The sequence below is a fragment of the Anabrus simplex genome, chromosome 1, assembly GCF_040414725.1.
Source record: "Anabrus simplex isolate iqAnaSimp1 chromosome 1, ASM4041472v1, whole genome shotgun sequence".
NCBI classification, from domain to species: Eukaryota; Metazoa; Arthropoda; class Insecta; order Orthoptera; family Tettigoniidae; genus Anabrus; species Anabrus simplex.
This window is the reverse complement of record NC_090265.1, coordinates 1,150,454,098-1,150,479,326: the sequence shown is the minus strand read 5'-3', so window position 1 is coordinate 1,150,479,326 and position 25,229 is coordinate 1,150,454,098. Positions and strand designations below refer to the sequence as shown.

The 25,229-nt window shown below is 40.6% G+C and overlaps 1 protein-coding gene across 2 annotated transcripts in view; it reads left to right on the top strand.

The window, feature by feature from the left end:
• The first annotated feature begins 8,824 nt into the window (after positions 1 to 8,824).
• Positions 8,825 to 25,229, top strand: part of LOC137501502 (acyl-CoA-binding protein homolog 1-like) — a 34,235-nt gene continuing 17,830 nt past the window's right edge. For both annotated transcript variants that reach the window (XM_068228553.1, XM_068228550.1), the window contains exon 1: positions 8,825 to 8,958. The gene's annotated coding sequence lies outside the window, so the exon portion shown is untranslated. The remainder of the gene's footprint in view (positions 8,959 to 25,229) is intronic.

The window sequence follows — 25,229 nt, the reverse complement described above, 5'->3', positions numbered from 1 at the left end:
ACCATGTCCACTAAGGTAGGTCTTTTGTCTTCTCATCAAGCGTCGCGCCCCATGGAGCGCCTGTATATTGATTATGTGGGACCCTTCCCCCAGTCAAAGGGGAATGCCAACAAGTTCATCTTTGTATGTGTAGATGGTTTTACTAGATTTTCCTGGTTATTTCCGACTAAGCTGGCTACCGCTCAGTCCACCATTTCTTGTCTTAATACTATCTTTGCTTCTTTTGGTCCTTGTCAATACATAGTTTCCGATAATGCTAAGGCTTTTACATCTAATTTATTTCGTAAATTCTGTTTTGACTTATCCATCTCTCATGTAACTACTTCTGCTTATTACCCTCAACCATCTCTGGCTGAACGGGTTAACCGTAATCTCAGGTTCGCACTCATTGCCTATCATCATGAAGATCCTTCCAGGTGGGACACGTCCCTGCATTGGATAGCTTTTGCTTTGAATTCGGCGGTTCATGAATCTCACAAGTTCACTCCAGCTTCTTTAATGTTCAAGTTTGTTCCCAACTCGCCGCTCTCTAACCTCTGGTCTCTGAATGACATTCTACCCGAGATAATAGATCCGGACAACATTAAAGATCTTTGGAAGAAGGCTAAAGCCAATCTTAAAGTGTCTCATGAAAAGGTTAGGGAAAGGTATGATCGTGGACGGAGACCCACCCCTTTGAAGGTAGGTGACCAGGTTATGGTCAAAAATTTTGTTCCCGCGGGCAAGCTTGCCCCCAGATTTCATGGGCCTTGTATCATTCTCGATTTTCTTACGCCGGTTACCTTATTGTTAAGTAATCCAGCCACCGAGAGGATATTTAGAGTTCACCTGTCCCAGGTGAAACCGGTGTAATTTTGTGTTAACTTGCTTCATATTATTTTGAAAGGATATGAAGGTTATATTTTTTTTGAGTTTCACTTTTATGGCATTCTGCCCCTTCTATAATATTTTGGTTTTAGATGTAAGCCTTTTGTAAAACCCGCCCCGATCCGTTAAACTGCCATCCTGTTCTTGCCACGGCCATTACCACGCTCCCGTCTCCTGCTCCACCTTACACTGTGGCTTCATAAGATTAAATGCCACGGATATCTACACGCCGCTGGCCCCTCAACCTCTCCATAATGCCTGTGCCTTCAAAAAGACGATGGTCCAACACAATTCTGCCGCCTAGCCTTAATGTTTCAGTGCCCCCGCAGCCGCGCAGCGCCGTGCAGCAACTGGGGAGGGGGATGGGCCCCCTTCTCTCCAGCGAGGACGACATGTGCACGGCGAGCCGGAGCTCTCCTCCCGGCCAAGGCTGATGTGCGGCGCACGACCTGCTACTGGCCCGCAGCCTGTATATGTTCACCGCGGGCGCGGCGTGTTTCAACACTCTGCTCCCCTCATAGTGCGGGCGAGCGGTATCTCAGGGTACTTAAGGGGTCCGAGCGGCCTCCTTTTGGACGCAAGCTGCAACGGCCGGTCCGGCCATCCAACTTCATCAACATCAACTACATGGACAGTTACTATAAGAGATAACTACATTTGGGAATTCAACAGCAATATCTGATGGACATTGCAAATTTTTCCTTCACTTTTAAGTAGTAAAAGCTTATCTTCAGAAATTCAACTTCTATAAACCTAAAGACTTCACTTCACCTCCAACAACAAAATTTTGGAACCGAATTAAGAAATTTCTCAAATACTTCTGCAAGTTATCTTAATATCAACATCAAAACTTGGAACTTATTTTCAAACAAAAGTTTATGTTCTTCTGTGTTACCCCGTGGAGGAACCTTTGGGGGGGGAGGTCTGTACCGGGCGGTACACCTCCACACCGTTTATTTAAAAGTTGCGCCAGTTGAAACTCCTCTTCTGGAGGAAGTCTGAACTTTATCTACGGTCTTAATTTCCAAATTTCTCAGAAGATGTCACTACCTGGAAATTTTTGAGTTTGTGAACTGTGTCAGTTTCGACGTACTTTTGTCTTGCTTGTATTAAGAAGTGTGAACTTTCTCTTCTAGAGGACACTACTGAAGATCAACAATAGTGCACCCTAGTGCGGAGTCAAAGAACTATTTTGTTGGAGAAAATTTAATTTCAGGGGTTTGTTCTTTGTTAAATTTCTTTCTGTCATTGTTTAAGTTGGCAATATTTACCCCTTTCTTCCCCTTGTTTTGAATGTATCCAATCACGAATTTTTTCAATTAATTTCTGACCAATCTGGTGTATCTTTCCCCAACTTGAATCTGTTGCGGGGTCCTACCCAATAAAATCTTTGTGGGAGGGTGTTTTCTTTCCCCTAACGCCTAGAACTTTCTGCGAGAGTATTTAAACTGCTGATTTTAGGGTCTCCGGGCCACTTCTGTTCCATCTTTCAGTGTATTAAGTACATAGCAGGAGGCGGGAAGTGCCTCTTTCCTCGGCAGCGGTCTACTACCAGGTAATGGCCTATTAATAACTTCTTTTCTTGCTAAGTCGGCAGTTTAACTCTCGCGGCGGGTTCGAAGCGTTTTCCATCATGTAACCTTTTCCCAATATGTAACTACTCTTTTCATCTTCTCTTGTAAAGCTACGTATGGGGATAGAGAGTGCTAACCCTCTCGAGCTCCCACTCACATTGTCTTGAGGTGAACTTGTTTTCTCAATCAATTCTTCCGTAATGTAATGTAAATTGTTCTTTCTTAAGTCACCTCTGTAGTATGGGATTAGCCCTTGCATCAGTGGCCTTAGAGCCAAAATAGGTCTTAAAGACAAAGTGTATTAGGAGTGCAAGTTCGCCTCCTCTCAAATTGTTACCTTAGAGGTCATTTAATTAACCTTTTTTTTTATTTCCTAGACCTCAGTAGATTGGGTATTTTACCCCTGTGTGTAGGTCCGTTGAGGACAACTTGAAGGTTGAGTTTGGTGTGGCCTGGGAGAAGGCTTAAATTTGAGAGCGTGTGGCTCTTTTAAAAATCAATTGTGGTATGCCTCGTGGAGGCTTTTCGGTGTAATTTGGAGCAAGGGCTCCGAGGTATGAATGGGGTTTTCTGCCCCTCTGTTGAAACTTGTGTTTTGGAGGTAAAACTGGGCTGATTGCCCAAGCATTGTGTTTTCGGGGCTCGAAGCCCAAATCATGTAAATATTGTGACTCCCCTTTGATTTGCTACTTTGTACCTGCCATACTTGTTATTTCTTTGTTTTTGAAAAGAAAATATAACCTTGTTAAATTTTACATTAACTTTGATTCCGTAGTTTGAGACTCATTCAGGCCCGCACCTTCTTTCACCTCTACCTACCACCAAAATACGGTAACAAAAATATTTCGTATTATTTCTTAATCAACCTTGGATTAGGAGACTGTATTTCACTAAAAGCAATTACTATCTTCCATTTGTGACAAATATTACAGTGATATTTCGTGGATCAACATCATTCACGTAACCCTAAGGGAATCTTCTCCTTATGCAAATAATTTATTTCAAATAAATACTGAAAATATTATGGAAAATCTTTCTGAAAGCATGACTTTTGGTGGCGAGTACATTTCGAGCCTCATTAGGCCCAATGGAGCTATTAATAGGATCAGAAAATTATACTGATTTAAAGAATATTGGTACCAGTATTTAATGAACATGTGAGGAAAATGTCATAACATTTTGTGAAGAGCTTTTGGCAGGTTTATGATATTTCATGGAATACCCTTAATAAACTTTAATGAACATTTAAAGAACATTGATTATGATACAATGGTTGAACATTCTTCCTACCTTTCATGTTACCGAAACACATTTCTTTGATAGAACATCCTTCAAGAATTAATTCACTGTGGTCACGCAACACATGCTGACTCAATTCTTGGGTAATTGACAGTGATATACGGACAATTCACCACTGAAATTAAAAAGACAGGCTTTTGAGTAAGAACGTACCAATTCATTACCTCTAACCTATTCAACTCCTAATATGGAAATCATCAGCACTTACCAAGACAGTCTAAATATATGAATTTTGAATCTTCTGACTGAATGTACGACGCTTATAAATGTCCCCGCAACTCTCGTTCGCTGGATGTGTGCCAGCTACAAAATTTACAAGTAAATCCAGTTCCATTGGACCGCCCACGCTTTAAAGATTCAGATGACAACTTGTGTACTTGTAATTTACATCTCTTTACGAGTTATCTCGTGGCAAAAGACATATCGCAGATTTCACAGGTTTTCATGATTCCTAAATATAATTTTGCATCGTGTAGATAGCAGAAATTATCCAAATAAACGTATTGACCACACTAGAAATGATCCAAATGAACTTATTGACCATGTGTTAACGCAATTCAAAAAAAAATATTAAAAACTATTCACACGAACGTATTGACCACATGTTAAACACAATTCAAACAACAATTTTTCCCTCCACTTAAGCAAAAACAAATTGCTAATCAATTGTCATATTTACTACGAATCATACAAGATGGCAGCACTTTCGTAAAAGGCTGAGGCCATCAGCGGCCATACTTTTCAAGAATGCATTCTCATTGGCCAGGTCGTATTATCGCAGTGTTATACCAACAGGGTTGCTACGTTTAGTACTTTAGTACTAGATCTAGTACTTCATGATCATTTTTAGTACGTTAGTTCTTTTAATGTAAATCTAATACCTTTTACAGAAGTAGAGCATAAATTCTTCTACTGCAGCAAAAGAACAAAGAAATATGGTTTCCTTCTAAGAACCTTATTTTTGATAAGAACAGTGGCGGCGCGTGGATGAAACATCTGGGGGTTCACTGCTATGGAAAATAACATGTTCAGATTTATTGTTACTTGATAGTTACACAGATGTAAAATTGCTTGATTGGCAACGCGAATTTCCTTTGAAGACACACAGCTTCAGCTCGAAGAAGTTACCAAACAAATGAAGAATGAAATGTCGTATGGCTTTTAGTGCCGGTATATCCCAGGACGGGTTCGGCTCGCCAGATGCAGGTCTTTCTATTTGACTCCCCTGGGCGATCTGCGCGTCGTGATGAGGATGAAATGATGATGAAGACAACACATATACCCAGCCCCCGTGCCATTGGAATTAACCAATTAAGGTTAAAATCCCCGACCCGGCCGGGAATCGAATCCGGGACCCTCTGAACCGAAGGCCAGTACGCTGACCGTTCAGCCAACGATGAAAGACAGATAATATGAGGTGCAATTACTTTAAGCTAATCCAAATTCCTCTGATTTTGAAGAATTGCTTGCGTAGAAATAACTGCTTCAAGAGTGTGTTAGGCAGACTACTGTTATTTGTGTGTTGGCGTACTTTGCTGTTTACCTTTCAAGAAATGAGTATTACTATTGAAAAGTTTAATGAATCATACAAACTTAGGCTACGCACGCCTGTTGATGCTATGCAAACTGTGATTACCAAAATATTCTGGCTTATTGCGGTTAATTACCTCAGAATCGTAAAATTATTAAATTAAAATCCATTCAAAATCTACCACTTGCTGCAAATTTTAACCGCGCGCTGTGACAGTGCTTCGGTTAATTTCGGAGCTGTTCGTGTTTATCGCTGGTCCACTCGCCAGCGATTCCTGAGCTATGTTTTCCTCGCTCCTCACAGCCCCTCACCGTGCGCACCCTCCTTACATCCCACAGCCCCGCGCCGGAAGTCCTGAAATTGAACCTCTTCTCTGGTTCCGGAGAGCAACCAGTGTTGGTGTCAAAATCAGCGCTACGTGCGCTAATTGAAGGAATAGGCTCATTTTATTAAAAGTTATCTACAGTATTTCTAGGGGGTTCACTGAACCACTGAACATATAGAACGCGCCGCCACTGGATAAGAAAGAATTTGATAAGAAGTTTCAGAGCCAATTGCCTGTCTTTTCATGTTCAAGTTTGCCAACAGACTTTTAAGATGGTCGATTTTCGTGATCCTATCTTAAGAAATCTGTCCACGGTGAACCTGGAAAATTACTAAAGAGATGGCAGTTTCATCAGTATAATCCCATTAGCTATATATTCCCGTAATGTATTTACAGAAAGTATTCTGAAGTTAGATTGTAAATGGTGGTTAGCTAAGTCCACAGAAACTTAAAAGCTATTCAGGCTGTCGAACACACAACCTTCACGTAAATATTACACTATGACATAACTATAAAAATACCTGTAAACACACACTGTTAAACAATATTTATACCGTATTTAACTTGTGTGTTCAGCAGACTGAAAAGCTTTTAAGTTACATATAACTGAGTGGACACTGCCTTCCTTCTTAACAAAGAAGTCCACAGAATCGCTGAAAGAAAACTATGAAATTTTGGAACTCTGTTTTTGAAATTAAAAATCCTGTAGGCGACTACATCTTCCCAAATTTGACGAAGTTTGTGAAGGCAGTGTTCTGCTGCAACAGAACGGGTTTTTGTTTCTACTGTTACTACCAATGAATAAGACAAAATTGAGAAACAAACTCCAATCCTGTAAGTTGAATACGCTCCTTCGGACAAAACATTTGTATGTCCATAATGTTCATATTTCAAAACATTTTATTGCTTTGGCAATGTTTTCCAAGAATTAAGAGAAGAGCAAAATGTAAATATCAAAACTGGTAAGTTCTGTTCTTCATTTTATAAATGTGTATTATCGATATAGCTAGGCCGGCGTAAGGTTGCACATGACAGCTGCGCACAATATTGGTCACACTGCAATGGCGCACGAAGCTATGTTGCCGCCGTAACAGCAGCATATTGCACGACACATGGGTTTTTAAAGACATGGGAGAAATGTTTTTAATGTCATCGCGATGATACACAATACAAATGAAATCTGCCTACAAAAATTACTTTCAACTCACCGATTATTCACCACAAAAAATTATACGAGATAAATATACTACGAAGTTCTTATTATCGCGATGTTAGAAAACACGGAAGAAATCGGCCGACAAGGATCTCACTTCAAATACACCAATAAATTTTGGAATAATATACACCGGTGCTAACACAAAATGTTTCAAGTAAAATCTATAAAATTTACGAAAATTCAGAAACCTTATTTTCATACCTGATTCACAAAGGCAGGAGCTCAATACCCTCCAGTTCACTGCCATCACTACCGTCGCCTTCGTTGTCATTGTCATCAACTCATCATCGTCTAGGCAGATCATCAACTCCTGAGAGTCACTGATGATGCCATGTATTGCCATTGCTGAATTAATGAATGCTGCGACATGGCTAAATTTCTTCCTGCACAAAGCCGCATCCATTCGAGCAATACTCTCCCGGAGCAGTCCTTCCATTTCAGTAACTGTGAAGCACTTGTTATAAGTGCGTACGTAATGTTTTACTTAACCCCAGACCGTACTAACTCAATGAGGTTTAAGTGACAGTGGTACGGCGGCAACCTAATAACCTCGTGCCCTTGTTCCTTCGCTACCTCGTCGACTATTTCTTTCTTTTTGCTATTTGCTTTACACAGATAGGTTTTATAGCGAAGATGGGACTGGACAGGCCTAGGAATGGGAAGGAAGCGACCGTTGCCTTAATTAAGGTACACCCCCAACATTTGCCTGGAGTGAAAATGGGAAACCACGGAAAACCATATTCAGGGCTGCCGACAGTGGAATTCGAACCCACTATCTCCCGGATGCGAACTCACAGCTGCGCGCCCCTAACCGCACGGCCAACTCGCCCGGTGTCGACTAATTTAGTCATACACATATGCGCTGGGATATTTCTTTACTGCAGCCATTCCACTTACAGTTCTTTATGGGCGCTCGAAGAAGGGGTCTTGTTCATTATTACGGAGTGGTAACGTGCATTGTCCATAACAATGACAGAAGGGACTTAGAGCTGTAAAAATCGTACTTGTGTCTTCGTATTGCATCAGCCTGGAAAGAATTAATTCCTGTTACAGGAGATAGCTTAATTCGTTTCTTTCCCGGAGTGCTGTGAAACAAGTCCCTACTATCAGCCCCGTTTTTGCTACTGCTATGTACCCCAGTCACTTTTTCCTTCTGTTCTTGGAGGCGAACACCTGTCTGAATGACAGTACGATTTGAAAGCCCTAATGTTTGAGATATGCGATCCACAACATGATCTACAGGAACGGAGAGACGGCTATACAAGCGTACGAATTTCGTATCCCTCTCGTAAAACTTACGAGTTCTCCGCACTAATTCTAATGCCTGACTATTAAGGGACACTCCGCGGCTCAAAGGATTATCACTTCGCGCTTCATGATTATGTTGTCATTTCCGAGACAACGCACTGCATTCGTTAAAATAAAAGTTCACAATTATCTCACAATGAAAACAAAACTTTCATAAACGCGCGAATCACACCCGACCACGTGCTAGCTAGCGGCGACAGACAAAACGGCTACACTTCAATACAGTAGTCAAGCTACTTATAGATGGCACCACTATACTACCTACATTGCCAACAACAATCAACTGAAAATAGTTCGTATTTATTTTGTAGCTCGCTTAAACCTTATAATATCTTTTAAATGCTCATATTTGCTTAAGAAAATAGAAGATTATGAACACTATACGGAATTAAATACGAATTAACATGAATAAAATGCGTAACTGTATCTGACATAAAAAGTAGTGGATTGCTGATTTTGACTGACGGGTGACGTTTTTCATTTCATTCTTGTAGTGGTGCCAACATGACTTACAACTGTCAAGTGCAGCCTTGTGCCGGCCCACCTATAAGTATACTTTGCTTTCTATAACGTACTGCCTTTATGAATAATCCTACTCCGTTGTAAATAAATGATTTAGTACTTTTTTCTATAATCTAGTACCTTTTTAGGGGAAAATTAAGTACGAAAATTGTTTGCCCGGTGGCGACCTTGTATACCGAGACGCTTGTATTTTTTTATAGTAGATGTACAGTTTGGCGGGCGGTCTGTGGTGAGACGAAGGCGTATGAGTTTAGTAACTACGACAACTACGACGGTGTGATTGTGAGCAGAGTGCTAACAAATACCGGTTACCAAGGTATGACTTGTTCTTCGTAGTTTAAACTATAGTCCATCTTCGTAGTAAGCGTCTTTCTGGACGACCGGAGGTGTGGCCTAGCCTCGTGTGCGAGGAACTATGGGAGCGTTCGCGCTGGTGGTGGGGGAAGAACTTGAACCTTTCCTCCAGCTGACACAGTCGAGTTCAGGCAGCGGACGTAGCCCTGGGAACTGACTGAAATAGTGTGGAAAGCTTAGGCGGGATACGTTCCCGGGTCGGGGTGGTCATTATGCAATGGCTCATCGGTGTACATACATCACACTAACTCAAAGGTGTAGGAATTACTTAATATGATAAACTACTGAAAATAAAATAGTACCGTATATTGTACAAATCGGGTCTTATATTTCGATTGTCTGCCTTAAAACCTTGTCAATTAACTACACAGGCCTTTGAGCATAACATTCTAAAATTTCAGTTCTATTCCAGTACGGAAATACTTTGTAACTTTCGTCGTAAATGTTGGTGACGTCAAGAAATCAGAGGGTCATGCCTAAAAGAATTCATATCGGATGATGCTTTCGACACAACGTGAAATAAATCTCAGTGTATAGTAAAAGTGGAGGTCAATATTTTGGCACTCTGTAGCCTTTAATTTATTCTTATACATTCTTACGAATATGAAATCTGTTATATAAAATTGAAAGGTTTGAACCATTTGGTAGAAAATCAATTGAACATAAGACAGTAACTTGCAAATGGTAATACTGCGAATAAAGGAAGTTCGTTTGAAACTGTACTGTACTGTATACCAAGGAAAGGCGCATCGGTACGCGCTATCAGTTCATCAATCGCCTAACGAATAGGAGGAAGTTGTTTCCACTGACAGCCTGGAGATATAATCTACTTAACGTGATTTCTAGTGAAATACGTATAAAAGAGATTAATTAATGCAAATTTGTTGGTAAAATGCAGAGAAGAAGCATTAGTAGAAATACTTCAGCTACTTTCATAATAACATTAACAATGTCTACTTTTCTTGTCCATCAGAAGAAATATAATAATATATAATACTCTTAAATAACCTGCTATTGTTATGACTGAGAGAACAGGTCTCCTACAGCAACAGCAGCAACAAAAACAACAACGAAAACAGCAACGAAATGCTCCGGAACAATAGACAATATAAATCTCTCTCATAAAATCAGAGCAAAAATATTATCGGACTTTTTACGTGTTCTATGATCACGTTTGTTTAATATTCGGAGTTCAGGGATCTTATTTACAAATTATTCAGAATAATCTTCACTCTCGTCTGAATCAGTGTCATCTGAAGTTTCACCGAGGTTGATGTCGGACTGGTCTAATTCTAATTCCTTATGCATGGTGTTGTCACGCTCCCAGTATTCCTGCTCAGTGTCTTTTACGTGGTCGCAACATTTTTTCCGTTTGTCTTGCGAATACTGTGCAAGCAATATCCGCAAAGAGCTTCCTTTTTGTCGAGTGTGTCTGCTGTCAAGTCACGAGAGATCTATAAGACAGATAAATATTTCGTACAGAATAAGCATTTTTATTTATATTGGGAATAGGAGCGCCTCATTTATGAACAGTGAAGGCATTAGAGATGCTATGGCACACATTTTTATGCTAAAAAACTAATTATGCTGTATTACTTTTAATTGAGATATATTCTTTTTTTCTTTGCTAGGGGCTTTACGTCGCACCGACACAGATAGGTCTTATGGCGACGATGGGATAGGAAAGGCCTAGGAGTTGGAAGGAAGCGGCCGTAGCCTTAATTAAGGTACAGCCCCAGCATTTGCCTGGTGTGAAAATAGGAAACCACGGAAAACCATCTTCAGGGCTGCCGATAGTGGGATTCGAACCTATTATATCCCGGATGCAAGCTCACAGCCACGCGCCTCTACGCGCACGGCCAACTCGCCCGGTGAGATATATTCTTATCACGGACCTCTCCTTTGATATCTCCCCAAACCGACTCAGTGTGATTGAGATCTGGATGATATGTTTCATATGTTCACTCATGGTATAAACACTTTCACGTGCCTAGCCTCGCAGTGGTCTCCCAGATTTAGAAGAGGACCTAGAAGCCATGCTCGTCACTTCAGTAATTTCAACTTAGTCCGCACGTAACAACACGCGCCGCTTGAGAGACGTTTTCACTTCAGCGCTAGCCTGGCGACTGGATCTGCTGTAGGAGTGGGGGGACGATAGCTCCCACCACTGTATGCGCAACCATTTCTCGCGCAGGACGCTTTCAACCAAAACGGACTTTAGTGCTGGGGTCGGAGTGGAGCAGTTATTGTGACGTCATCACCCGGTAGTACCGAGTGAATGTTCTGACGCGGGACGTTTAAACACGTTATAGGCATGGCACTGGGAAGGTATTGCATCCCCCTATTAATACCCTTCTCTCACAACGTAACAACTGTAAATAACTGCATATATATTCACTATAATTGTTATATACGTAACTGCTAGGGAGTAGGAGGTAGTATGTGGAATAAATGTTAGTAACTCATATAGTTAAATTATTCGAATAGTGAAACAAAGTATGGCGCATACCTACAGAAAGGGTTTGTATACAATGGGATTGGAAGTTAACAGAAAAGTAATGTATTAACAATTATTTCGTAAGTTCATGTGATACGGTACACTGTTAATGAGAAGAATAACCTGAATATAAAGAATCTTATCAGAATATAATGAAAAACACTGACATAATTTCATCTACAGGATGACAAAAGTAATTTCGTAAATGAACGTTGACTGGAATGTCCTTCTTTGCAAATGTGATTACAAAACATATCTGACAACATACCTACTACTATACGTCCCAATGCCAAACAGCTATCAGTAGAATGCTTCTATAAATACAGTTATTATATCATTATATATTATATTATATTATATTATATTATATTATATTATATTATATTATATTATATTATATTATATTATATTATATTATATTATATTATATTATATTATATTATATTTGATGTGCCACCACCCGTCACGTATGTGCGGCCACAAAATTTGCATTTTGCGTGTTTCCTATTATCAGTGATGTCAAAAAACTGCCAGGTATCCGACGGTTTTCGTGGCATTTGTGGAACAACGTTCTGTAAAAATTTCTTTAAATTCCTTTAAATGTTTTAAAAATATAACTACTACCTACGAATATGTTTAAATATCACACTAACACCACAAATATAATCTAACAGACTTTACATTATCTACAAAACATAACAAGTGTAGGAAATATATATGTACATTCGAAACACACAGATTGAATACAGGTACTTTCGTACGTGTGTTGTGCGCTACACTGTGCTCAGGTCCTCCGCGAGTACTCGCAGTTGTAAGCGGAGGGGATCGGTGGTGCGCTCTACCGCTACAACCGGATTACTCATCAGTATCACTCGCTCCGTCCCCACCTCTAGTTTAAACAGGTATTTGATTTTAGCTGTCGTGGCTACTGAAACTGATGATTCTACCTTTTGCATAGCCTGTAGGCTACCTACCAAAGTACTTTGCAGTGTGAAAAAAACTCGTTATTATTGCAGGCCACTAGATATGATGTAGATTTCTACATGGCTTTTCTTTATCCGCAGTCATATTGTATGCATGAAAGAGTTTTATCATATCGGTAATTTGCATTTTAATCGGCCGTAAACAATTCTCTGGTGAAAAGTATAGTATATTGTCATGCAATCTGTACCTAAATTGTTGGATATGGTCAACTAGTAACTGTACAAATCTGATTTTCCTTATTCATTGAGTATAAATTATCAGTTGTATAACAGTTTTTTAAGACATGCATTTTCAAAGATTTTTTAGCTTAGTCCATTGCTTCACTATACTTTGATGGGCAGCCACAGAGTTTGAATTAACTGTACTGCTTCCAAAGGAGAGCCTCCTTCACTTATTGTCTCATATTAGTTATTTGTATGCTACCGGTAACTGCAGTAGTCTAGATTGTGAGAACCAATTGAAACAATCCTAAATTCCTCGCCAAATACTCCAATGTATGTGAAACTGCTAACTGTAATGAGTGATGAATGCAATGTATTGTAGATTTTGCACATCTGTCTTTAACTCTCCATAAATGCGATTCATTTTTACTTACCGGTAACAGAAAAATTCTGTTCCTAATGCTATTTAACAGTATCCCATTTATTAAGGAATAGAAAAACTTCAAATCAATGTCAATCTTTGGCTAGGCATCCGGCAGCTCTGAAAACATATTCTGGTGAGTGGGGAAGTAAAAATAATAAAACTTAAGCCAAGGCCAGAAAGCCCAGATGATGGGGGTGTGGTGCACATAGTCTACTGTAAATTATAGTAAACATATGGCTAACAGGCCTAATCAAGCAGAACTTTTAATTCTCAGCTAAAAATATTAACATTTAATTGAAACACTGATTGATTACTAGAAAAGCAGTATGTTACTGAACAATACAGTTTGTCACCAAGCAGGTTTTCAAAGCACCAGATCTAGTGGGGAAAATGACCATATTGGCAACCCTGCACAAGCCTTGAAACAACTTCCGATCAGTTGACTAGCTCATTGGCTATTTGAGAAATTGTAAATGCTGGGATGTAAAGCTTGGGCAGTCCTCAGTAATGTTAAAGAAGCAGCAGTAAATTACAACGATCACTCCTTGCCCAGGATGTGAACTGTTGCCCTGTTAATTTTTCTCCTAGTTTACATTTCTCTAACGTCTAGCCTAATGGATTGAAGTTGGCTACCTTAAAATGTCTGCATTCTTTTAATGAAGAAAATAATCTTTGGCATAAATATAGTCCATAGACTCGATTAATGTAGTCCTCTTCTATAGTTAATGTATGGCGCCGTTGTTTACCTGGATACGGACGCTGCAGTGTAAACATATTCTAATGAGGATTTCTTTATTCAGTGACCCCCTGTGGGTGGGGGATGCAGACGAAGAATACACCCACGGTATCCCCTGTTGTAAGGGGCGACCAAGGGATGATCGAATTAGAACCATGAGACTACTTGTAATCAGTACAATCACGTGGGGAACACTATGGGTCACCTTTACTTGCGAGTAATATCACTATGTTAGGTAAAAAATAGGTTTGTGATTAGTAGCAACAGAGTGTGAATCAGGATGGGATTTACTGTATCCATGATTAGTAGCACTATGTGAACACCACGGGCTTACGTTGCCTGTAATTAATACCATAATGTGAGAAACACCATGGGTCTGGGCATTGCCTGTTATTAGTACCACTATATGAGTGACACAGTGGGACAGCATTGCCTATGATTTGTACCCACTATGTGAGGAACACCATGGGATAGTAGGAGTCCCTGTGATTAATACACCTATGTGAAGAACACCATAGGTTTGCGTTGCCTGTAAGTGGCACCGCAATGTGAGAAATGTCATAGATCTGAGTTACGTGTGCATATTGCATTGTCTGTGAGTAGTACCATAATGTGGGGAATACTGCGAGTCTACGCTACTTTTGATTAGTACCGCAACATGACAAATACCATGGTTCTACTTTAAGTAACATTATGAGGGGCTGATGAACTGGATTTGGGACCCCTTTAGACAACAAGCATCATCGTTTCAGGATTGTGCTTTAGAAGCAGTCCCTTGGTCAGTAATACTATTGTTTTACAATAGTTTCTGGGAATGTGGGGCATTGTGGGTCGGACCCACTGATGGTTTTAAATTCATATTCACCCATTCATTCTTCATCACGTTTTGAATTCTGATCAGTGGATGATTTTGGACTTTTAAATTGTCATTACATTTCGTCTCATTTCGTACCATTAGGGGCCAATGACCGAGATGTTAGGTCCCTTTAAACAAGCATCATTTATTCAGTGAACAGTAACTTACCAGGCAAAGTATTAAGATATTTGAGGAAATTGGTGGAGTATAGGATGTTTGAAATATAGTGCTGTTTCAGACCACTGTTGTGAAGGCTAGATTTTTAGTATGTGCCAAGTTGCTGAAAACTTCTGGGGGAAATAAATAGACAGATGTGTCATAGACCTAAGAGAAGCATATACTGTACAGTATGAAGGCATACCAAGGGAACAGATATTAGATTTACCAACAGTTTATAGGACCAGTGATTATGTTCAATCAAGGGCATTTATGTCTACAGCCAGGTTGCAGTGGGAATTGGTGAAACATGTTGTCAGTCTGTACAAGATTTAGGTAAAACTATAATCGTTTAAATTTATTGTGCTTAAAACTTATAGCTTTATTGTGCTTAAAACTTACAGCATAACAATAGGGTATGGCCTTCGGTGAGGCCTGGTGCAGGTCTTTTTCTAGAAGACGGCCTATAAGTGACCTGCATGTCTGCGAGGATGGGGCTATATAGGATGATTTCTACTGCTTGAGAGGCACACGTAGGTACCCAGCACCTGAGCCAGACAAATTAACCAATTAAGGTTAAAGTCCCCGACCTGGCTGGACCAAAGGCCAGCACCCTAACCATTTAGCTGTCTGTCTGTTAGGTCATCAGCCCAGAGGCTGGCTGGATCCTCAAATAGCACCACCAAAGGTTATGCGGTTATAAGGAAACCGCAAAAACCAATGGCAGCACCAAAATGAGGCGTACTAGGCAAGACGAGGAGTGAGGTAGTTTGCCATTGCTTTCCTCACTGGGTCAGAAGGTGCTATTGCAGCACGACTGACCCTATGAGCAACACCTTTCATAACACTCAGATGCACTAGTCGTGCTCTGAATGTCAATACTCAGCGCCACCCATACCCCAGCAGCTTCCATATTGTCACAGCCATGGATGAGACTGGGACTTCGGTGAAAGCTACACTTTACTCTGGCCTGTGCCAAGGGATGGATACAAAAGTACTGTATCCATCAAGAAATGGCAGCAGGCAAACCATTTAGCTATGGGGTGGGATACTTACACAGCATGGTGAAGTGTGATTGAGCTGGGTGAAAATGTAGCCTTAAGCAGTTTGGCATTTGCTGATTACTTAGTTTCAGTAACAAATTGTGTTCAAAACATGAACTCCAAATATTTTGGAATTTGAAGAAAGTGTGATTCAAAACTCTGCATTTCCAAGATGCAAGTGATATTTATTGGGGGGGAAACCTAAGATTGAACATAAAGTTGTGAATATAAAATTGGAATAGGTGGAGTATTTAATGTATGGTACTTATGATAGGTGTTCTCACAGGATTGTATAATAGGAGAAATTAAATCATAAAGTTAATGCAGCGAGTTTGCAGACAAAACTGTTCTTTGCTGTATTGGAGTGTTAGGTTGTCCTAAGGTCTCGAATTCGCAATCTGGTAGTAACGAAACATGAGACTGAGAGTGACTGCCGTTCCTAACCGGCAGGGATAATGGGAGAGGGTGCATTCTGAATAAACAAAGGCTAAGTTAGAAATTGAACTAGGTGGATGAGCTGAGAGTATGAACTAGTCTTGGTGGCAGTGATGGGATATTCTATTCATTTTACTGATTCAAGTTCATTTGATTCCGCTCGCCTTAGTGAATTGATACAGTGATTCGATTCACTGCACACTAAAGTCACCGTTCCTATTACATCTGTGTAGTGTATACATTTGCTAATTACTTAGTGTCAATTGCAAACTGTTCAAAACTTAACTCCAAATTTGAAGAAAAAGTTGAACTGCTTCCTATACGTCATCTAGCTTTCAAATTCAAGTTTCTCCTGCAGCCACTTCTTCGCATCAAGTTATGATGTTACAAAGCCTTTCCCCACAGTGACAACTCCATTAAATAAGTATATATAATTAGATGAAAAAATATCTAGTCACACAGTCATCAGGAAAATGAAATGGCGTATGGCTTTGTGCCGGGAGTGTCAGAGGACAAGTTCGGCTCGCCAGTTGCTGGTCTTTTGATTTGACACCCGTAGGCGACCTGCACACCGTGATGATGAAATTAAGACAGTGTGATCTGCATTTAGGGCTGTTGCTCAGGTGGCAGATTACCTATTGTTTGTATAGTCTTTCCTTAAATGATTTCAAAGAATTTGCAAATTTCACTGTATTCATGGTTTTCTGATTCAACATAATTTTAGTTATTGTATTACTTGGCTCACTTACTCACTGCCCAAGTGTGATTTCAAAGAATTTGCAAATTTCACTGTATTCATGGTTTTCTGATTCAACATCTTTTTAGTTATTGCATCAGTTGGCTCACTTACTCACTGCCCAAGTACACCGGTGATCTTGTGATTCAGTGATTGAAGTCTTGTGCAGTGATGCATCATACGAACTGAGAGAATACTGAGCGGTTCTTCCCAATATAAAACAGATAGTGGTCATGAGCAGGACACATAGTGTAGGCTAGAGAGCCTAATTGTTGAATGTTAATTAAGTTATAATACTAAGATTTATTAAACCAATAAACTTACTAGCTATTTTGAAATTATGTTTTGACTATAATTTTAACACTGCAAATAAATCCAACTATTATTTAAACCTCCCTGTAAGAAGACAGTGAATCCAAGTGGGTATTTATTTTTGAATGAGCTGAGAGCGAGAATCATTTATAGCATACGATTCTTCCAGCAAGCTATGACTCTGTATTTCTCTCCCACAGCGCAAGTTTGGCTGCCTGCGAATGTCTAGTGTTCCGATAATGAACTGTATATGTGCTGTCTTTCACTGATACGTGAGTGCGCTACTCAGCACTGTCCGCTGATAGTCGGCTAAATTGTGTGCCGTGAGCTTGCCATTGCTGTGATTGGATTCACTCGCAGTTGAATGAATCAATACACTGCTTTGAATCATACACGTGGTAGCCAACACTATTTGGTGGTAAGGTTGTGGGAGGTGATGGAAGCCTTTAGTTCATTCACATGCTTGCACATGAAGTGTTGAAGGCCATGAATGTATGTGAACATTTATCTTGATATAAGAAAAACGTGCCTAGTACACATATTTGCAAGATTTGGACAAGTTCAATGTCAGCAAATGCATGGTTGACCAAAATACTCAGTTGTATCATAACTGACAGTTAGGCTTACAGAATTTCAGGATTTGGTCCAGATGTGGGCATTGAACATTCAAATTCCATGGGCAACGCTGAGTGGCCGAGTAAGTGGTCCTGAGAGTCAGGATACCAGTTGCTATGGAATGGGAGTGGGCATCTCGGACATATTCTGAGTCATGGCCCTCCTTGTCCTCAGGCGGCTAGGACTATACAATCCACCGGTGGTCCATAACCCGTTAGAGGAGAGATCCTCACTTGGACTATGTGCAAGTAGGGTAGCATCCTGCTTCATGAATTTACCGTGCTCAGGACATTTTAAGCAAGCCTTGGACCTATAGGAGTAACGGAGTCCCACTCCCATTTGATAGGTAAGGGACTCCTTGGAAACAACTTGGTGAACGAAATAGAATTCGATGGGAAGCTATCAATATAAATGGGGCTTATGGAAGAAAGAAAGTAGAACTGGCTGAGTCAGCAAAGAGGATGCATCTGGATGTGCTAGGAGTAAGTGATATTCGGGTAAGGGGGGATAACGAGGAAGAGATAGGAGATTATAAAGTGTACTCAACAGGTGTTAGAAAGGGAAGGGCAGAGTCTGGGGTAGGGCTGTTTATCAGGAATACCATTGCATGCAACATAGTTTCTGTTGGGCACGTAAATGAGCTAATGATGTGGGTAGATTTGTCAGTTGGAGGAATTAGGATGAGAATTGTCTCAGTGTATTCACCATGTGAGGGTGCAGATGAGGATGAAGTTGATAAGTTTTATGAAGCATTGAGTGACATCGTGGTCAGAGTCAACAGCAAGGATAGAATAATGGGTGATTTCATTGCGAGAGTTGGAAATAGAACTGAAGGATACAAAAGGGTGATTGGTAAATGTGGGGAAGATATGGAAGCTAATGGGAATGGGAAGCGTTTGCTGGACCTCTGTGCTAGTATGGGTTTAGCAGTTACGAATACATTCTTCAAGCATAAGGCTATTCACCACTACACATGGGAGGCTAGGGGTACCAGATCCATAATAGACTATATCTTAACCGACTTCGAATTCAGGAAATCTGTTAGGAATGTACGAGTTTTCTGGGGATTTTTTTTATCATACAGACCACTATCTTTTCTGTAGTGAACTAAGTATCTCTAGGCCTGGGGTAGAGAAAGTGAAATCTGTCTGCAAACGAATAAAGTTAGAAAATCTCGAGGACAAGGAAGATAGTCAGAAGTACATGGATATGATTAATGAGAAGTTTCGAACAGTAGACAGTAAGCAGGTTCAGGATATAGAACGAGAAAGGGTGGCATACAGGGATGCTGTAGTAGAAACAGCAAGGGAATGCCTAGGAACAACTGTGTGTAAAGATGGGAAAAGGCGAACATCTTGGTGGAATGATGAAGTGAGAGCAGCTTGTAAACGTAAAAAGAAGGCTTGTCAGAAATGGCTCCAAACAAGGGCCGAGGCAGACAGGGATTTGTACATAGATGAAAGAAACAGAGCAAAACAAATAGTTGTTGAATCCAAAAAGAAGTCGTGGGAAGATTTTGGTACCTAATAACCTGGAACGGCTAGGTCAAGCAGCAGAGAAACCTTTCTGGACTGTAATAAAGAATCTTAGGAAGGGAGGGAAAAAGGAAATGAACAGTGTTTTGAGTAATTCAGGTGAACTCATAATAGATCCCAGGGAATCACTGGAGAGGTGGAGGGAATATTTTGAACTTCTCAATGTAAAAGGAAATCTTCCTGGTGGTGTTGCGAACAGCCAAGCTCATGGGAAGGAGGAAAATGATGTTGGTGAAATTACGCTTGAGGAAGTGGAAAGGATGGTAAATAAACTCCATTGTCATAAAGCAGCAGGAATAGATGAAATTAGACCTGAAATGGTGAAGTATAGTGGAAAGGCAGGGATGAAATGGCTTCATAGAGTAGTAACATTAGCGTGGAGTATTGGTAAGGTACCTTCAGATTGGACAAAAGCAGTAATTGCACCTATCTATAAGCAAGGGAACAGGAAGGATTGCAACAACTATCCAGGTATCTCATTGATTAGTACTAGGACGGTTTGAAAAGTTCTCGGAATCACCACTAGATGTCAGTGCTAGAGCAACGAGGTTCCCGTGCAATAATCACACATCCTTTGTGAGTGAACACGTGGCAGCATCAGTGCTCTAGCTGCAGGAGTGTGGTAGTGACGACTCTTTGTTGTTGTTCCCACGTAGTGATTTGTGACAATGGAAAAAACTGAGATTCGAGCAGTGATTAAATACTTTGTAAAGAAAGGTATGAAAGCAAAGGAAATTAATGCTGACTTTCAGAACACACCGAGGGACTCTGCTCCTTCATTTTCAACTGTTGCCAAGTGGACCAGCGAGTTTAAATTTGGTCGGGACAGCTTGGATGATGATCCGCATAGTGGATGGCCAAAAAGTGTTACAACCCCAGAATTTATCGCAAAAGTGCATAAAATGTTCATGGAGGATCGTCGACTGAAAGTGTGGGAGATTGCTGAAGCTGTAGGGATGTCTTCTGAATGGGTATATTATATTTTAACCGAAGAATTGGGTATGAAAAAATTATCCGCAAGATGGGTGCCGCGATTCTTGACATTGGACAATAAACGCACCAGATTGGAAATGTCCGAACAGTCTGGCCCGTTTTCAGTGCAACCAACAAGATTTTTTGCGCCGGTTTGTGCCTGCAGATGAAACTTTGTGTCCACTACTATACCCCAGAGACAAAACAGCAGTTAAAGCAGTGGAAACATGTTGATTCACCACCACCAAAGAAAGCAAAGGCAGTGCGTTCAGCCGGAAAGGTCTTGCCTCAGTTTTCTGGGATGCAAAAGGCATTCTGCTGATAGATTATCTTCCTACTGGCCAAACAATTACGGGGCAATACTATGCAAACCTCCTAGACCAACTACAGGAAAAGATACGCGAAACAAGGCCTGGTTTGGCAAGGAAAAAGGTCATCTTTCATCAGGACAACGCTCCGCCGCACACAAGTGTTATTGCCATGGCAAAACTTCATGAACTGGGGTATAAATTGTTGCCACATCCACCTTATTCACCTGATTTGGCACAATCAGACTTTCATCTATTCCCCAAAAATTTACCGCGGTGGACGGAGATTTTCTACAAGGGAAGAACTGACAGCCGAATTGGAGAGGTATTTTGCAGGCCTGGAGGAACCTCGTTTTTGAGATGGGATCAAGGCATTGGAACATCGCTGGACCAAATGCATTAGTCTACAGGGAGACTATGTTGAAAAATAAAAGCAGTTCCACCGACTTAAGATACTTAATTCTAGTACGTTCTGAGAACTTTTCAAACCACCTACGTATACCAGGCAAAGTATTCACTGATATCTTGGAAGGGAGGGTGCGATCAGTAGTTGAGAGGAAGTTGGATGAAAACCAGTGTAGTTTCAGACCACAGAGGGGCTGTCAGTATCAGATTTTCAGTATGCGCCAGGTAACTGAAAAATGCTACGAGAGGAATTGGCAGTTGTGTTTATGTTTCGTAGATCTAGAGAAAGCATATGACAGGGTACCGAGGGAAGATATGTTCGCCATACTGGAGGACTATGGAATTAAAGGTAGATTATTAAAATCAATCAAAGGCATTTATGTTGACAATTGGGCTTCAGTGAGAATTGACGGAAGAATGAGTTCTTGGTTCAGGGTACTTACAGGGGTTAGACAAGGCTGTAATCTTTCACCTTTGCTGTTCGTAGTGTACATGGATCATCTTCTGAAAGGTATAAAATGGCAGGGAGGGATTCAGTTAGGTGGAAATGTAGTAAGCAGTCTGGCCTATGCTGACAACGTGGTCTTAATGACAGATTGTGCCGAAAGCCTGCAGTCTAATTTCTTGGAACTTGAAAATAGGTGCAGTTAGTATGGTATGAAAATCAGCCTTTCGAAGACTAAATTGATGTCAGTAGGTAAGAAATCCAACAGAATTGAATGTCATATTGGTGATACAAAGCTAGAACAGGTCGATAATTTCAAGTATTTAGGTTGTGTGTTCTCCCAGGATGGTAATATAGTAAGTGAGATTGAATCAAGGTGTAGTAAAGCTAATGCAGTGAGCTCGCAGTTGTGATCAACAGTATTCTGTACAAGGAAGTCAGCTCCCAGACAAAACTATCTTTACATCGGTCTGTTTTCAGACCAACTTTGCTTTACGGGAGCGAAAGCTGGGTTGACTCGGGATATCTTTTTCATAAGTTAGAAGTAACAGACGTGAACGCAGCGAGAATGATTGCTGGTACAAACAGGTGGGAACAATGACAGGAGGGTGCTTGGAATGAGGAGATAACGGCTAATTTAGGATTGAACTCGATGGATGAAGCTGTACACATAAACTGGCTTCGGTGGTGGGGTCATTTGAGGCGAATTGAGGAGGGTAGGTTACCTAAGAGAATAATGGACTCTGTTATGGAGGGTAAGAGAATTCGAGGGAGACCAAGACGATGATGGTTAGACTCAGTTTCTAACGATTTAAAGATTAGAGGTATAGAACTAAATGAGGCCACATCACTAATTGCTAATAGAGGATTGTGGCGGCGTTTAGTAAATTCACAGAGGCTTGCAGACTGAGCGCTGAAAGGTATAACAGTCTATAATGATAATGAATGAATGTTACTAATACTTTATTTATAAAACTATTTTACATTAGATGTGTTTATAACATGGTTCATGGTGTGGGTTACTGTAGTCACGTCGTAGTTCGTGAACCATGGGCGATTGCTGAGTGGTCCTGAATTCGGGATACCAGTTGCTATGGAATGGGAGTGGACGACGGCTGTATACGTGGAAGAGACCTGGAGACACTGGAAGGTATCAAATAGACTTCATTATGATTAGGCAGAGATTCAGAAACCAGGTGTTGGATTGCAGAACTTTCCCAGGAGGAGACGTGGACTCTGACCACAACTTGTTGGTCATGAAATGCCATCTGAAGTTGAAGAAATTGAAGAAAGGAAGGAATGCAAGGAGGTGGGACGTAGACAAGTTGAAAGAAAAGAGTGTGAGGGATTGTTTCAAGGAACATGTTGCACGTGGACTAAATTAAAAGGCTGAAGGAAACAGAATAGAGGAAGAGTGGATAGTCATGAAAAATGAAGTCGGTAGGGCTGCTGAAGAAATGTTAGGAAGGAAGAAAAGATCAACTAAGAATCAATGGATAACACAGGAGATATTGGACCTGATTGATGAATGTTGAAAGTACACGAATGCTAGAAAAGAAGAGGGCAGGAAAGAATACAGGCGATTAAAGAATGAAGTGGATAGAAAGTGCAAGGTAGCTAAGGAAGAATGGCTGAAGGAGAAGTGCAAGGATGTCGAAGGTTGTATGGTCCTAGGAAAGATAGATGCTGCATACAGGAAAATCAAGGGAACCTTTGGAGAAAGGAAATCTAGGTGTATGAATATTAAGAGTTCAGATGGAAAGCCACTTCTAGGGAAAGAAGACAAAGCAGAAAGATAGCAGGAACATATTCAACAGTTGTATCAAGGTAAAAATGTAGATGATTTGGTTGTGGAACAAGAAGAGGCTGTTGATGCTGATGAAATGGAAGACCCAGTTTTGAGGTCAGAGTTTGACAGAGCTGTGAGAGACCTAAATAGGAACAAGGCACCTATCTGACTATCCTAGCAGAAACCAGCATGGCAAGGTTATTCCATCTAGTGTGTAAGATGTATGAGACAGGAGAAGTGCCATGCGATTTTCGGCAGAATGTTATACCAATTCCCAAGAAAGCCGGTGCTTACAAGTGTGAAAACTACCGCACCATTAGTTTAGTATCTCGTGCCTGCAAAATTTTAACATGTATTATTTGCAGAAGAATGGGAAGACAATTTGAAGCTGAGTTCGGAGATCAGTTTGGCTTCAGACGAAGTGTAGGAACACGTGAAGCAATCCTGACTTTACGTCTGATCTTAGAGGATCAAATTCAGGACAAGCCTACCTACATGGCGTTCGTAGATCTAGAAAAGGCATTCGATAATGTTGATTGAACCAAACTATTTGAGATTCTGAAGGTGATTGGGGTCAGATGCCAAGAACGAAGAATTATCTACAACATGTATAAACATCAGTCTGCAGTGATAAGAATCGAGGGCTTCGTAAAAGAAGCAGCAATCCAGAAAGGAGTGAGGCAAGGCTCCCCCCTCGTTTTCAGTGTTGACATAGAACAGGCAGTAAAGGAAATCAAAGAGGAATTTGAAAAGGGAATCACAATCCAAGGAAAGTAAATCAAAACTTGAGATTTGCCGATGATATTGTTATTTTATCTGAGACTGCAGAAGATCTCAAAGTTGCTGAATGGTTTACACTAAGTCTTCGGTAAGGATTACAAGATGAAAATAAATTAATCCAAAACAAAAGTAATGGAGTGCAGTCAAACGAAAGCAGGTGGTGCAGGAAATATTAGGAAATGAAGTTTTAAAGGAAGTAGATGAATCTTGTTACTTGGGTAGTCAAATAACTAACAATGGCAGAGGTGAGGACATAAAATGCAGATTAGCACAAGCAAGGAAGAGCTTTCTTAAGAAAAGAAATTTGCTCACTTCAAACATTGATATTAGTAATTCGAAAGATGTTTCTGAAGACTCATCTGGAGCGTGGCATTGTATGGAAATGAAACATGGACGATAACTAGCTCAGAAAGAAAGAGAATAGAAGCTTTTGAAATGGGTGTTACAGAAGAATGCTGAAGGTGAGATGGATAGATCGAATCACGAATGAAGAGATACGGAATCGAATTGTTGAGGGGAGACTGATTTGGATAAATTTGACGAGAAAAAGAGATAGAATGATAGGACACATCTGAAGACACCGAGGACTTGTTCCTTTGGTTTTTGAAGGAAGTGTAGGCATTAAGAACGGTAGGTGTAGGCCAAGATATGAATATGACAAGCAGATGTAGGATACAATAGTTACGTAGAAATGAAAAGGTTAGCACAGGATAGGGTGGCATGGAGGACTGCATCAAACCACTCTATGAAATGGTGACTCAAACAACAGTAACAACAACATCGAGTGACGGCTTGTAATGTTGTTGGTTTTACTTCTCACTAACTACTTTCATGGTTTTCAGAGAAGCCGAGTTACTCGAATGTTGTCCCTCAAGTATTCTTTTACGTTCCAGTAAATCCGAATGAAACACTGACTGTTTCCTTGAACTGGTTTAATTGAACATGACCCAGTCGGCACATAGGCTACACACACTTCACTTGTTACTGGCTATTTACAAAAGTCTCGTGATCCTAGAAGCGGATCTTCGGCTGGCAGCCATTACG